General features: G+C 39.8%; 2 long non-coding RNA genes across 3 annotated transcripts in view; both read right to left on the bottom strand.

Annotated features, from left to right (window-relative positions):
- Positions 1-15637, bottom strand: part of LOC124417523 — a 19610-nt gene extending 3973 nt beyond the window's left edge. The window contains exon 1 of the long non-coding RNA XR_006932462.1: positions 15488-15637. This is a non-coding gene — a long non-coding RNA (uncharacterized LOC124417523). The remainder of the gene's footprint in view (positions 1-15487) is intronic.
- On the bottom strand, positions 882-14881 carry LOC121108258. 2 transcript variants are annotated; one of them, XR_005842659.2, is made up of 3 exons: positions 14716-14881; positions 5839-5900; positions 882-1306 (listed from the first exon to the last, which is right to left on the bottom strand). It is a non-coding gene; the product is annotated as an uncharacterized LOC121108258 (long non-coding RNA). The 2 variants fall into 2 exon arrangements; XR_005842658.2 differs by lacking the exons at positions 882-1306; positions 5839-5900 and adding exons at positions 6504-11767; positions 13355-13512.

Below are 15637 nucleotides of genomic sequence, written 5' to 3'. Positions count from 1 at the left end.
CTTAGAGAAAAGGAGTATTTACTTCACAGGAAACAATTTTCTTAAAGAGTTTATATTCTTCTTCTAGGGTTGCTCTTTCGTTTTCTGTTTTCTGTATACCATTTCTGTGCTTCTCTACTTAACAGCTCATCCTCTCTCTATTTCAGTTCATGACTACCTGTCTCCATCTTGTCTTTTCTTTCTCTTTGGTTTTACATCTACCTTGTCTATCTGAACTGTTCATGTCTCATCAGTATACCTCTACTCCAAGTATTACCTTTTCCTTTGTGCTTTCTTTGCTCTAAAATGCCTTGCCTGTATTGCACAAGCAAATAGCTGAAGACCACTCCGGGTACTCAAACATGTTTATAATGTTGGCCGCTGCATGTCATGGAGTAGGTGCCCAAAACTACCAACAGAATATGCAAACTGCACTTTACAGTGAGAAAGTAATTTATATTTGACATTGGTGAGTTCATGGGGTGAGTAATCTTTTGACACATCAGATGAATGAGGTTGAAAGTCACATAGTCGAGTCAGTCTGAGATATGCTCTGTTGGTAGCTCTTGTATTTTCTAGGGGTATGTATAGGGATTATAACGAATTATATAGAAATACAGTAACTGCATAGGGGTAGGTGTACAAGTGGTTAGACTTCATTTCCCATTCTTTGTATCTCATGAAGCAGTTATCTGAATGGTGCCCAGCTTTATATGTACAGTGTTTCTCAGTGGTGGTTCTTAGTTTCACAGCTGAAGCTAAAGAACCATTCATTAATGAGGGAACTAGACATGGCCTGTATCTGGAATGGGTTTGTATCTGGGATTATGAAGCCTTGATGTTGGTACGGAAATACTTCCTATGTCTTAAGTGGCAAAGATAAATGTTCTCATCTGCCGGAAGTTGTTACACTTGCATTTTATTCTTAAAATCAATAGAAAGGTGAGAATGAGAAGTTACTTTTTGTGTTACTGCACCTTCCAACAACAAGCATGTGGTGGAAAGGGGTTAGAATGTGTTTTTTTTTGTTTTGTTTTTTTTTTTAATGATCTCTAGTTACTTTTTCAGGTCTATATGACTTGCATGTGAGGACATCCTTTGATGACTTTGTACTTAGTTGAAAGTCTCTTGACTTTCTTCAGCTTGCTGGGTGGTCGTAGGTGTCCTGTGTTCTTGGCTTTGCTGGGCAGTGTTTTCTGTCTTCTGTGTATTTTTTCTCTTTTTCCTGCTGGAGTTCTGGCAGAGCACCTTAGCAGCTGGACACTCTTCAAGTACCGGAAGCAATATCTGATGATTAGCAGAGCACTTTGTCCAGGCTCAGCCACTGCTGGAGAATTACAAGGATGTTTACAGTAATGTAATCCTATTACTTATTAGGCTAAGCAGAGCAGTGTTGTAATGCTGCTACACTGCTAATTTTATGGCAGTTCTATTTCTGTATAATCCTTAAATGAGTTGTTGTAACTGGGGCTAAATCACTTACAAACCTGGTGGTTGATTTGTCACATAGCTAGTAACAAATTATCAATGCTCCAGTTGAGTAATGTGAAATATATAGTTCTCACAAAAATCTGGCAACGTAACAGGACTATTCTTTATTGTGAAAAAGACTACCGTGTTGTTTGGTTACCTCCAAGCTCTTCAGTGATACATTGATGTGAAGTTTTCTGAGGAGGAATGGTGGGCAAGTGTCTGTCATGAAAATCTTGAAATATTTTTATTTTCTAATCTTACAAGCCTTTATGTTTTATCTCAAAATGGTTAAACTCTCATATTAAGATTTCTCAACACTCTTTTAGACTTAGGGAAAACAGTAACTTTTCGAAAACTGATGAGAGTGTGTCAATACCACCACATTCTCAGCTTCCCTTGGTGGCTCTTCTGGTTCTTACTTGTGTCTGCTGGTAAGTTCTTCCTTAGTAGGTTTTTGTTGCAGCAGAGATCACAGGATTTTTGACATCCTCAAAACTGAGCATTGTTGTGAGCATGATAATATGTTTACTGAAAGCTTTAGTTTTTCATCCTTTCTTTCTAGACAAAATAATCAATTCACTGCTCACATATCTTGAATAAAAATTTTTATTGTATTAGGTTCATGATATTGACTGGAAAGATTTTGGTCAGCAGTGTTTCCTAAATATTCAGTGTTGCTTTACAATGGTCAAGCTGAGCTTTATTTTAGGAGATTCTAAGAATGTTTAAATGTAAGATAAAGGGCATAAAATATTTGGCTTCATGTGACTGAACAACCAAATACATTGATTTTGTGTGAACCCTGCTAAGGAACTTAAGAAAATACCAGTTGAAATATGTAGGAGGCAGTCCTACATGTCCACTCTTTCCTGTTGCTGCTTATATATTTATCCTGGACTATGCCCCAAAACATCACTGAAATGCAAACTATGATCATAAATTTAAGGATTAGCTTGTGTAGGGTTAATTTAACAGTCTGGCAGAGGTCTGTACAAAACCTGCCAATTGAACTGGGTGTCAAAAATCCTGTCCAGCATCCTGTTATAAACAAACTCACTCAGACTGCCTCTCGGAGAAAAAAAAGTCTTTCTGGGAAAACAGCGACTGCTTTAGGAGGCTGCGGTCTGCTTTTATGATATTGGTTTGAATACAGGCTTGGTGGTGATAAATAGGGAGAGGAATTGTGCTGCTACCTTAGTGTTCTTCAACACACAGATTTTAAATAGGCAGCTAGAATTGAAGCGTGCAATTCCAGTGCAGATTTCTCTAGTTAATCATTTTTGTATTTTTCCTTAATCAGAAAGTGGAAAGATTTCAGTCTCACTTCCAGAATGGGCGAACTGGGCATTCAGTTGCTTTTTAGAGATGTTGCCTGGATCTGTCTGTCTGCTCAGATTGCATCTCATGTCCCTCTTCTCTGGTCCCTTACACACAGTTTGACTTTAGCATGTCAGGATTGGCTACAAACTTCTCAATGTTATGTAGGTAGAGTTGAGAGCAGCGGCCTCCACAGCGGATTGAAGAACTAGGATGAATCTCTGTACAGTTTTTTTATGGTCTCCATCTACATGATACCTGTGCTCTTAGATTTTGGAGCAGATGCCTGAGTGGGCACGTTGCTACTGGTTGTAGTTACAGCTTCCTTTCATGTCTGTTTGCTTCATTATATTGATACTGGCCTCTAAAAGGAATTTGAGAGTGCTGTCTTGCAATGCCATGCTGTTGCCCTCAGCTGAGCAATTTAATTTTCTTTCCACTTAAGTGCCCTTTTATGTGGCTCCTATTTGCAGAGCACCACCAGCCTCAGAATGTAGTTGGGAGTACTGTTTCTTAAAGCCATACATCTCCTCATTATAAGCCCCTGCCTGTACTAGGAATCAGATCCTGCTGTCACTTGACCATGACACCCAAGATCAGTGTATGCTCATCTCCATCCAAAACAGGTCTACTTTCCAGCACTGAACAATTTTGGAATGATTTATACTTGGGTTTTGCCTTTCCTCCACTAATCATAACTATGAACAAAATGTTAAGTAGTTAGGTACTACTCAAAAGCTTTTTAATGGAAGGGAGCAGGATGGAACCTTCATTCTTTGCCCACTGTTTATACCTGGGACCTTGATGTGGTCTATGCAAAGTACACCAAACAGGCAATGTGCTGACCTGAGCACTGTTCATACTAGAGCAGGGATGGGCAGTCAGGTACATATAACCACTACTGGCAGCTGTAGGATGAATGAAAAGTGCCACTGTGGGAACTGCCCAGGGGAACCAGTTTTTGTTCTAGAGACACAGATGGCCTTGGCAGCTAGCTGGAGAGCAGAGTTCCAGCTCTGATGTGGGAGGGATACACTGACACAAGAAACAGAAAATAAATATTTGTGTTGGTCCTTCCTTATTGGCATGGGGAGCAACAGCTGATCAGTGACATTCACTCCACAAAGTATTCCATATTGGGTGTTTTTTCTGGTGCCACAAGGAATACTCACCACCTGGCAGGTAACATGTTACTTCCATAACATGGTATTTCAGCAGAGGACAAAGTGTCTGTGATATGTTGTGCAGTTTTTTTCCCTTTTATCCATTCTACTGGTTGAGGAGAAGGAGTTAGGTTGTAGGAAACATCAGCATGATCGTCTCTCTGGAAATGGGAAAACTGCAGTTTCCAGTGTGGTGAACAGGAGCGGCATTTGTTTTTATCTGACAGCAGTAGCACACTGTCACAGAATCAAAAGAGGTTGAAAGAGACCCCTGGAGATCATCTAGTCAATGCCAGTGCTACAGCATGCTCCCTGCAGCATGTCTCACAGGAAAGTATGGGTCTTGTACATCTCTGGAGGAGACTCCACAGCCTCTCTGGGCAGCCTGTGTCACCCTCAAAGTAAAATATACTTTTTTCATGTTCAGATAGAAATTCCCATGTTCCAGTTTGTGCCTATTGCCCCTTGTTCTGTCACTGACCACCAGCAAAAAGATCCTGGCCCCATCCACTTGACTCTTGCCCTTTTAGATATTTACAAGCATTGATAAGGTCCGTCCTCACTCTTCTCTTCTCCAGGCTGAACAGTCCCAAGTCTTTTAGCCTTTTCTCCTAATTATTTTAATGTGTACCCCTGTATTTGTAAATCTTGACAAACCTGAGCCTTTGATTTGACTCACCAGAACCGAAGAGAAAGCAAAACTTAATCCTGCCCAACAGCTACTCCCTATTGATAATTTTCTTCCCAACAGCATATTTGTTTGCCTTTCTTTAGAGGACTTGGCAAAGTGATGACTAGCTAGGAAACAGCAGTTACTCATTTCACTACTGCTTTTGAGTTGTTAAACATGGTTGGACTTAGGCATATAGGTCTGTATATTCCCAGTAGAGCGAGTCATGTAAGTTCCATCTCTACCACCTATGTCCTATCCATTTGCTCCACTGTACTCCTTGTGGAAGCTACTGTCTCCCTGTCTGTAGAGCAGGACACATGGGAGAAAACGTTCCTCTCTTTGAAGGGAACAAAATAAGGTATAGACTAGGAAGATAAATTTGTGTTATATGATGGGTGGAAAATGACTCCACCTCCAAAGAGAGCATGTTTGCTGCTAGGCGGTAACTTTACTTTGGCAACTTTGGTTCAATACTGCACATCCGACATTTTCCAAAGTCTGACTAGAAGACTGGCGGAGAGTCGCAACCCTCAAAAGCAGCAGTTTTGCTAAGAACGATGGATGAGAAAAATGCTGAAAAGCCGTCCATTATGTGAACACAGGCACTGAATGAGGCAGGAGATTGTTTGCAATTCTGGAATTCATGTTAACGAGAGGGAAAGACAGCTTTAACTCCTGCCATTTTCTATATTTCAGTGTTCAGTTTCTGAATCTTAATTTTTTTAATGCACAGCTCACAAAGACTCGTGCTTTGATTGTGCAGTCTATTGTGTTTTCTCTTCTCCTGACCAGTTCTATCTAAATAACTCCATAGGCTCTTCTTATTGATTTGTATACTTATATCTGCCTACTTCAAGAGCTCCATTTAGAAACTCAGATTAAGTATGACACATTTGCTACAACCATTTGCTATAGTATTTGTTTATGATTGGGTCAGTAAGTCCATGTAACCAGAGAAAATGAGTATACTTAACTACATAACACAGGCATGCATTGTCAGAGCAAGATAAAGTTGGTTTACATCAACTAAAGCAAGTGCAGAGAATATCCTGCTCGTGAAAACAATTCAGTCAATACTGAATCATTTCAATATTGGGCAATGCAGTTTAATATTTAGTAAGAGTTGCTAAGTTGCATCTGTTGCACTGATCAAAACCAGTTTTAATTATATGCAGTATGCGAGCCAAAAGGAATAACTAAAGCTATTTTTTCATACCTATGGTGCTTGCATACCTATTCTCTGCTATTTTTCAGCATTCCTTTTCTTTAAGTTGAAAAGTCCCAAACTTAGTCACCTAGACAAACAACAGGATACACATATTATAAGAAAACAGGTTTTATTTTCAAAATGCTATAGAAAAATGCTAACAATTCCTAAAGAAAGGAGCTTGACAATGTTTTTCTGAATATATTACAAATAGAAACTAAGGTACTTTAATGTTTTGCTGCCATAAATGCAGCTACCTATAACTTCTTACAGTTTTCTACAAATACTGAAGTGTGAGCTTTTGCCATTAAGAAAACAGGTAAAAATACTTACAATGTGTCCATACTTGCACATTCCCAGGTGCATGTACAGTCAGAATTCACATCAAAAAGTACCTGCCCAAATAATGCACGCATTACCTAATCCCCATTTTAAATGACAACAGTTCCCTTTAGTATATCAAATTCTGCATTTGGTCCCCAAATTTTCTCACTTATGTATTATTGAATAAACAGGGAAAATGTGGCTCAATCAGTCCTGTTCAACTTACTACTGGTGTGGGGTTTTTTGGGGGGGGAGGGAGGGATTTAGAGGTGGGGAAGATTTTTTTTTAATTGGAATACTATAACTTGAATGAAACAAGGTTCAGCATTTAAAAATAGACTGGATATTTAAGGGTCTTTTTTAAAAAAATTATCTTTTGGATATACACAATAGGATACTAAAAATCTTTTTTTAACAAATTTAACAGATTTGTTTAATAAATTATTGAAAAATATTTTAAGTTCAAGAATAAATATGATCTTTCACAGGTAGGTAATTTACAAGAGCTCTGGTGCAAGTACTTTAACAGTACTTTCTCTTATTGGCTTCTACTGAAAGTCCCTGATTTGCCTGCCCACAGTTTATTCACCTATGTATATCATTTCCAATTCCTCTTGTGGGGTGGCTGGTGGCTTTCAGGAAAATTAGCTGTGTCTATGAAGATGACCATGATGACTGCAAGCAGCGTCTAAGTACAAAGAATAAAAGAGTCCCGGTTGCAGTTGCCTCCAACAATGAGACAAGAGTATTTCAATCATTTATAAAGTTTCACATAGTGAAACACATCAAGAATTTTAATGGATTTTTAGTTGATATTATGAACTTTAATGTATTTTAGATGAACTGCAAAGCAAAGGTAAGGTCAAGTCTTCAAACTGACTTTAGACCCCTATGTTCTTGTTGGTACTTGCCTGCAACAGCTATTACTTCATTACTGTATTTCTTCACCCCATTCTAGCCTGAAGTGCTTCACAACTGCTCTTTATTGTGTCAGTATTCTCTTTGCCAAAAACCGAAACTAACCATGTACAAGGATTATCACTCAGCTACCTTAAAAAGGTTATTCAACTTATCCATCGCAGGTATTAAGTGTTGTTTATTCAGCTGTGGGTGAGATCACATTTTTACAACAGAAATATGTCCAAGGATACTGAAACCTGACATGACTCTTGATTTCTTTCAGTGTGGAGATGGTAGCAGTTCAGTCTATGCACTGTTAACTATCACAACTGCTAGAAGATATGATAATTGCATTTTTATCACAGATTGCCATCCCTTCTCCGGACATGCATGCCTCACACACACATGAAAGTAACACCCTGTTAAAGATGTTGGGAAAAGTTCTGACTTTTGTATTAGGCAAGACTGAAACTGCATTTATCGTAGAGTCATTAAGGTAGGAAAAGACCTTGAAGATTACTAGTCTAACCATCAACTCATCACCACCATGCCACCTAATTGTGTCCCACATGTTTTTTGAAGACTTCCAGGGATAGAGACTTTACCACCTCCCTGAGCAGCCTGTTCCAATGTATTATCACACTTTCTGGTAAGAGATTTTCCCTAACACACAGTCTGAACCTCCCCTGGCACAACTTGAGGCCAATACCTCTCTTGTCCTATCACTGTTATCTCAGAGAAATGAACCCCCACCTTGCCTCAACATCCTATCAGGAAATGGCAGAGAGCAACAAGGTCTCCCCTCATCCTCCTCCAGTCTAAACAATCCCAGTTCCCTCAGCCACTCCTCGTAAGACTCATGTTCTGAACCCTTCAACAGCAGAAGTGCCCTTCTCTGGACACACTTCAGGGCATCAGGGCCTTTTCTGTAGTGAGGGCCCAAAACTAAACACAGTATTTAAGGTGCAGCCTCACCAGTGCTGAGTAGAGAAGGACTATCATCTCCATATTCGGGCTGGCTGCACAGTTTCTGATACAAGCCAGGATGCCACAGGCCCCCTCCTGGACACCTGGACATATTGCTGGCTCATGTTGAGCCCGCTGCCAAACTGCACCCTCAGATCCTTTTCCTCCATGTAGCCAAATGCCGTAGTCTTTATTCTTTAATTTGTCCTCAACATGTTCCAGGAAAAAAGACTAATTATTGCTTTTCTAATAATTACCAATCCTCAGATTCTACTTGATTAGATTGACTACTTCACCACCAGAGTTTCCAGCAGAACAGAGAATTCAAGAAAAGTGCTTAAGTCATTCTTCTTCATCTTAGATCACACCACGTGCTTTTCAATTCAAATGGTACAGGCTTGTTTTTAATGAAAACACTTCAGATTCTAAATATGCATAATATTGAAATGATTCATAGAATAACTCAGCTTCCTACAGGAGATCTTTTAATCCAGCCTCCCAATCTAAACAGTGTCAATACTGACACCAAATCAAATTGCTCAGAACTCAACTCAGCTGAGTCTTGAAAAGCTCCAAGGACAGAGACTGAGCAGTCTTTCTGGGTAACCTGTTCCAATGCTTGAGCATCCTCACAACAAGGTTATCTTCTCTCTATAAAGTGAAGACATACATTTCCCATTTGCTATGAAAGTCTTCTAATACAAATTTAATTATTTCAATAAAAACTGAGAGAGAATTTTAAAAGGTACAGTGCTTATAACATCATTCCTACTGTGGTTTCCACGACTTTCTGCACTGTAATCAAATAATTGTTTCATAACGGAAAAACCGATTAGTTGGAACACCTGACTTCAATTATCAGACCCAACTCAGAACATGAAAACCCTATGAACACAATAAATAAGTCATAACAAAGCAGATGAGGTCTACATTACAGTTTTGAGTCTGAAGAATTTCCGGAGATCAGACAAGATAGAGGTGTTTTGTTGTTGTTGTTAGCTACTCATTCATCAAGGAAAGAAAACATTTTTTACAGAGTCATATTACAGTACTTCCAATTGAACAGTTTTGTAGGATAGCATGTTTACAAAAAGAGAATAAAAATGCATGCATATATCAAGGCATGAGGCTGCTCCAAAACTAATGCCTCCTATTTTGTTATATTGGCCCACAACACCAGAAGTGGATGCTGGTAGTATGGTAGTAGATGCTAAGCCTTCCCACCAATATTCCATTTGTTGCGATGCAAGAAATAGCAGCAGAGACCAAATAGTGGATGAGAGCACAGTAGGCAGTGAGTGGTGTGTTTCAGCAGTGATGACAGTGACAGGAATGAGCAGCCATGTTCTGGACAGCCATGCACAACTGTCACACTACAAAATGAAGAGTGTCTCGGTCAGCTCTTCTGCACAAATTGGCAGATTACAAGATTACAACCAGGGTACTGTATATAGATCTGAACATCAGCTTCAATGCACTAGAAACAATAGTTGCAATGCTGCAATATCACAAAGTTTGTGCTAGGTGGGTTCCACAAATGCTCACACAGGAGCAAAAAGAACACCATATGCAAGTTTGTCAGAACCTACTGATCAATATGAGGCAGAAGATGATGGTTCCCTGGATCATACCATTACCTGTAACAAGACGTTGTGTCACTACTATGAGCCAGAGTTGAAATGGTACTCCATGGAGTGGCAGCATGAATTCCCCATTGATGAAGAAGTTCAAGAATAAGCCCTCTGTGGGTAAAGTGATATGCACTGTCTTTTGGGATAGGAAAGGAGTGATTCTTCTGGATTTCTTGAAACATGGACAAGCCATCAACTGACTGCTGTATCACGATGCTGACTAAGATGAAGGCTTGAACTTCCAAAGTCAGGTCACAGAAGAAGACAAACTATCTTGCAACACAGTAACACCAGACCCAGTGCTAGTTCGAAGACCACACACTTGTCAGCCTTGGTTGGACTATCTTACTACACCCACAGCATAGTCCAGATTGGCACCTTTTGATTTCCATCTGTTCAGGCTGATGAAATATGGACTGCATGGGCAATATTTCCTAGCAATAGCACTGTCATAGCAGCTGAAAAACATCTGGTCAACTCTGCTGGTGCAGATTTTTAAAAGCATGGCATGCAGGCTCTTGTTCATCACTAGTGAAAATGCAAAGCTAGTGATGGTGACTATGTTGAAAAACAGTGCTTTGTATCTGAGACTTTGCTCCACCAAATAGTGCTATTCTGCTCTTTGTATCTGTTGTAGTTTCCGTAGAGATAACTAGGTGGCATTGCTTTTGGAGCAACATATGTAGAACAGTAACTTCCAGGAAAACTTACAAGACTTCAAACAGAGGCTAGATTTAGTGTTGGGGTTTTTTTTTCAGATTATATTAATTTACTTGGCAGTCATGAAATAAATCCAATACTGAACTACAAAGTTATACTTCAGATGAAAATCAATGTATTTACAAACAATAGACGAGCAGTAATAGCAAAGTAAAAAACTTGAAAGAATTCAACATCAGATAAGGTTGTGTACTTTAGTACAAAGCATCTAGTAGATCTTAATTAAAAATAGACTGCAAAATTCCTAAATTACACTTCTAAATGGAGTTCATTCCCTAAAGATATTAAGTCCATAAAATATTCATCCAAACAGGTAAGTGACAAGAGAGGTTTTGGGGTGTGCGGTGCTAATTACTGTGGTTAATTTCACTGTTAAAGGATGCTGTTGTATGGCACCTGTGGACTTGCATTGAGTCTGCCATAGTACACATTTCCTGCATGCAGAGTGCTGCAGAAGCCATTTATCTTCGATAGTGTTTGGTTTAAGTAAGTGTAGGCCCTTAAATCTGCTCATCACAGTCACAGCACAAGTATCTGCATTACAGAAATCAAAGAAACAAGCATGAATTCAGTTAGCTTTACAGGGCCATGAAGAAGAAAGCATAGGTTCTTAAAATTTTTTGTGCAGCTTCTGGATTTCAAAACTCCATAGCACACAAATCCTAACAAGGTATCAAATCCTATAGCATCTTTACTGGCAGGTCAATTTCTAATTTCAGTAGAAATCGAAGCTACAAACAGGTCAGAACTTTGGATTAGGTTCACCATCCTTTACACGGTTGTGAGGAGGGAGGGTAATACTCAAGCTGGAATTGTGAAGAAATGAGTCTGTAGTACACAGAAGCAAGTAAACTTCTTGTTGCTATACTAAGATGTAATCAACAGTTTATAGCTTCCTAGTACTGAAGAATATTTTCATTTGGCTTTACTCATCTCAAAGTTCCATTAACTTCTGCCTCAGATCCTCATTTATTGGGTGGGGAACAGTAGCTTACCTAAGTTATTTATTTAATTGTATATTTCTGGACAGCTCATTGGAGCACATGGCATCATATGATCCACACTTGAAAAAAAAAAACTGATCTAAGAACCAACAGCTGCAAGACTGCGAACAGTTTGCTTAATAACTACTGATTTTTTTTTAGTTAGCATGTTAATATGTTTATTCATTAAAGACCTCTGCTTATGCATTGTGATAACAATTAAGATAATCATGAAAGATAAAGCCACCCTACTTGAAAAATATGTGGATGTTTCTCTGTTGGTTACAGGTGCACCACTACACAGAGATACAACTAGATGGCATTAAATACACAGCACTCTTTTCACGAGGAAAGCTCTGTAAGTCTTCAGAGCTGGCTGCTGCCGAAATTTCAATGCTTTTTTGTTCCACACTGTCCAGTGCTGCATGTTGCTTGCAAAAAAAAAAAAAAAAAAAGATGTTTGGATCATCATTTTAGACAAACTTAGTGAAACTTCTTAATGAATTAGTCAACATGCCATCACAGTAGTTAATAGTTCAAAATCCAGCAGAACTGCCTTTCAGCAGGAAGACAGTCTGACAGCTTTACTGTAACATTTATTCTACATCAATGGCCTAACCTACATTCTTTCTCACAGAGAAATGCCAGATAATTTTTTTGCTCCAAGTTCATTTTGATTGCATTCATCAATCCAAACCAAAAAAGCATTTCACTCAACACAACACCAACTGTCAGACCTGCTCTGAAAAAGAAAGCTCAGTGTAGAGAAAAAACTCTTGAACTCACAGATTTCATAGAACCATTTTACCTTCAGTGTCAGAAATACTACTTCACTTTTACAACTTCAACAAAGATTAACCAGCTTGTATCAAATTAAGAGTTGCACCAAATTGCTATAAAGAATAAAAACAAAAAGCCGCTCAATTTCAGAACATAAGAATAAGCTTACCTTCAAGTTTAGATTCATACTGGTATTTTCCACTACTAAAGTGTGGTAAGGAAAATAGAAGTGAGCCCAACCCTAGCATAAATGCTGAGAAAGCCATCCAACATAGTTTGTGCCCTCTTTCTCAAAAGAAAGATACAAACAGTGACACTGTTTTTTGTGTAATATTGTAGTTTGCAGATACCAAGCCAGTGAGGGAGCTGTTCAACTCATAGTACTTCTCAGTTATTGAGATACTAATAGTCATCAGGCCATTTTCCACAATATATAAAAGAAAACAACAAAGATAATTAGTCAGAAATACTTAATTTGATAGTGTTGTAAGGGTAAACTTACTCATCTAACGGAAGGATAACAATGAATATACTTATTAAGCTACTTTTAAGGCATTTATTAACTTGTAAGTCCAAGCATTTAGTGCATTCATATATTGCCAACTTAGGCCAGCCAAGCTGCACAGAATCCATTCAATTTTACTCTCTCCCGTGGACATTAAAGACTTAACACTCACGTATTATAACAGCAAAATATCATACCCCGAGGCCTGTTAATGTTATTAAGGTTCCAGATTCAGATTGAAGTACAAATTTCAAACAGAATGTCTTGCAGTTTCAAAAAACACGGTACAAATTAAAAAGAAATTAGTGAAGTTTGTGACTTGCATTAGAATACAAACTAAGATTGAACCAAGATGGTTCAAAAGACATACCTTTCAAATAATTAAGTCAAATAAATATTATTTCCTCCCTATCATTACAAGAGGAATTAGACTTTTGAACAGACATCCTTCTGTTTGATATAAAAAACAAAAACAGTGTAGAACTATTTAAAACATTGCAACTGTTTCAGAGCCACTGAAGTGACGACTTACTTTAACTGACAAAAACATTCATCCACTGAATTTTATTTTCTCTCAAGCATGAGACCACATGGAAAAAACAAAAGGTGTTGCCAGAGCTGCTCTACTTAGACAACGGCAAAAATGAACTCCAAAGCAGAAGTTATGTCAGCTGTGTTTTCCAATGCATGTGCACCACGTGTTTTTACAAATGTGTTGGTTGTAGCTACTAACCTGAATTTCTCTACCTGCCTCATATTCTGCTTGCATGTGGGACAAGTAGTTAAGCTCCCGTAAGTTTTACAGTCCCAAAATAGCATTCTGTTACAAGTGAGATGAATAGTTATACTTCTTAACATCGTCAATTAACTTCACAACAGCCTACACTGTGCCTGTAAGAAAATGTATACCACAGGAAAAAGTTAGGTCTTCAAGTTACAGTTGAAAATGAGACTAAGAATTCTAGAACCCCACAGATAACTGATGTCAAAAGCCCTACAGCTATCCCTCCAGTTTCTAAAAATTTCTAAAAAACATTCCAAGAACAACACAGAAGGACTGATGGCTGAAGACAGCAATGGAATGAAGGTAAGTCGGTACTTGTCGAAAGCAATTAAGAGATGCAACTATACAAAGGTGAACTTCAACATCTGCCTGGAGTCCACTGCATATTTAAGAAGTTACTCTAAATCTGTGATTAATCAGGTGGATTTTTAATCAGTGGGACCTCCACCGTGCTTTCTGAAAAGAGGCCACACTTGGCACAGTCTTCATTACTCTACCATTGCCTTTTTATCAAGGATGGTACAGTTTCACCTGTCAGCCCCACCACTGTGCCTAAATTCATATGAGATTAACAGAAGTATTCAGGTGTCTCTGCATCACAAATTCTTCAGCAGCTTTCTACTTGTCTCCTAGAGGAGCAGAGAGCAAAGAACAACAGTAGCACGAAGGAATGAGTTGCAGAGCACTCTGAACACGTGCTACAGCTTTAAGATATTTGTATAAAGAAGGTGAGCTACTCAACAAGTTGATTAACAAATTAGAAGACATTGTCTTTTGCTCGTAGTTTAGTTTAATTTACAATCTAAAAGCCATTAAACCTTGCAATTTCATTAGATACTCAGATTTCATTGCAGAAATGCAGATGTAATGAACAGCAGCTTAACTTCTCCATTACCATCACCTAGTGATTAACCACTGAGGTCTCTTCAGGAAAGAAGGAACCTGGTTGATCTCAGCTTCATCTCAAAAAACAAGGCACCTCAGCACTTAACTAAGAGCATAGAAATTATGTTTTAACTATTCTCATCCAAAACTTTGCTGTCCTGCCACCTAAGTCAGAAGCTTGCATATGCTGCGATCCAACCCCCAAAATCCAGACTAACCACAAACCAACCAACTTTACCTGCTCCAACAAGAGAGTATTTCCTCTTCATCTACTTACCAAAAGAGTACTCCATAGGTGTTCTACACGTAGCAACATTTAAATCGACAGTTTGGGAATAGTAAAATAAAACAAAATGTTCTTCCAGTAACAGACCCAATCACGGTATAAAACACTGACGCTTCCCAGAGCTGGCGGGCTAGTTTACCTTAGCAGAACGCCGTAGGTAGTGGAGTAACTTTCGGCAGCACTGCAGAGCATTAGGGCTGCAGCGGCTCCACCCGCACGACCCCTCGTCGGCCTCCAGCACCGGCCGCGGTGCGGGCCGCAAACGCCATGTTGCCGGCACTGCCGTCACTCTCCACGCAGCTGCCAACGGCTCTGCGGCTCAACGTTCCGCTAAATACCGCGGGGCGGCCGTTCGGAGGGCGGACGACCAGAGCCGCGCGCCGGCCGTTACCGCCGCCCGGTCCGCTTCTGTCCGGCGACCCCAGCTCTAACCTGGTCACCTTCGGGTCCCCCCCAGCACTGACACCCCCACAGCGGAGCGCACGAAGCTCAGAGGAACACGGGTAGCTGCCATCCGGCAAAGCCTCCCCTCTGCCCGACACTGGTGCCCCAAACCCTGAGATTTGCTTGCCCTTACTTCTTTCTAGAGGAGGGGGTGATTTTTCCTCAGCCTGTCACCTGAGGAAGACGTGTCACTTGATCTGCTCAGCCTGTCGGGCTTTTCATAGTCATATATACTTGGACCCCCTCCCAGCTGATGGTTTTGGTTTTATCATGGCAGGAAGATGACAGAAGGAAAAGGAAAGGAAAACAAATAGCAGAGCAGATTGTGAAAAATAGTGTGCCTGGCTGAAGGCAAGAAAATGTAGAAGGAATAGGACTGCTGCCTGCTACAAGCCTAAACTGAATGATCCAGAAAAAAAAAGGGGTGGCCAGCAGGGAGAGGGAGGTGATTGTGCCCCTCTACTCACCTCCTGTGAGGCCTCATCTGGAGTACTGCGTCCAGGCCTGGGGCCTCCGGTACAAGAGAGACATTGAGCTCATGGAGCAGGTCCAGAGGAGGGCCACTAAGATGATCAGGACTGGAGCACCTCCCCTATGAGGAAAGGTTGAAGGAACTG

The sequence above is a fragment of the Gallus gallus genome, chromosome Z (assembly GCF_016699485.2).
Source record: "Gallus gallus isolate bGalGal1 chromosome Z, bGalGal1.mat.broiler.GRCg7b, whole genome shotgun sequence".
Lineage (NCBI taxonomy): Eukaryota > Metazoa > Chordata > Aves > Galliformes > Phasianidae > Gallus > Gallus gallus.
Note: the sequence above shows the minus strand (reverse complement) of the source record. Positions and strands in the feature narration are given on the sequence as shown.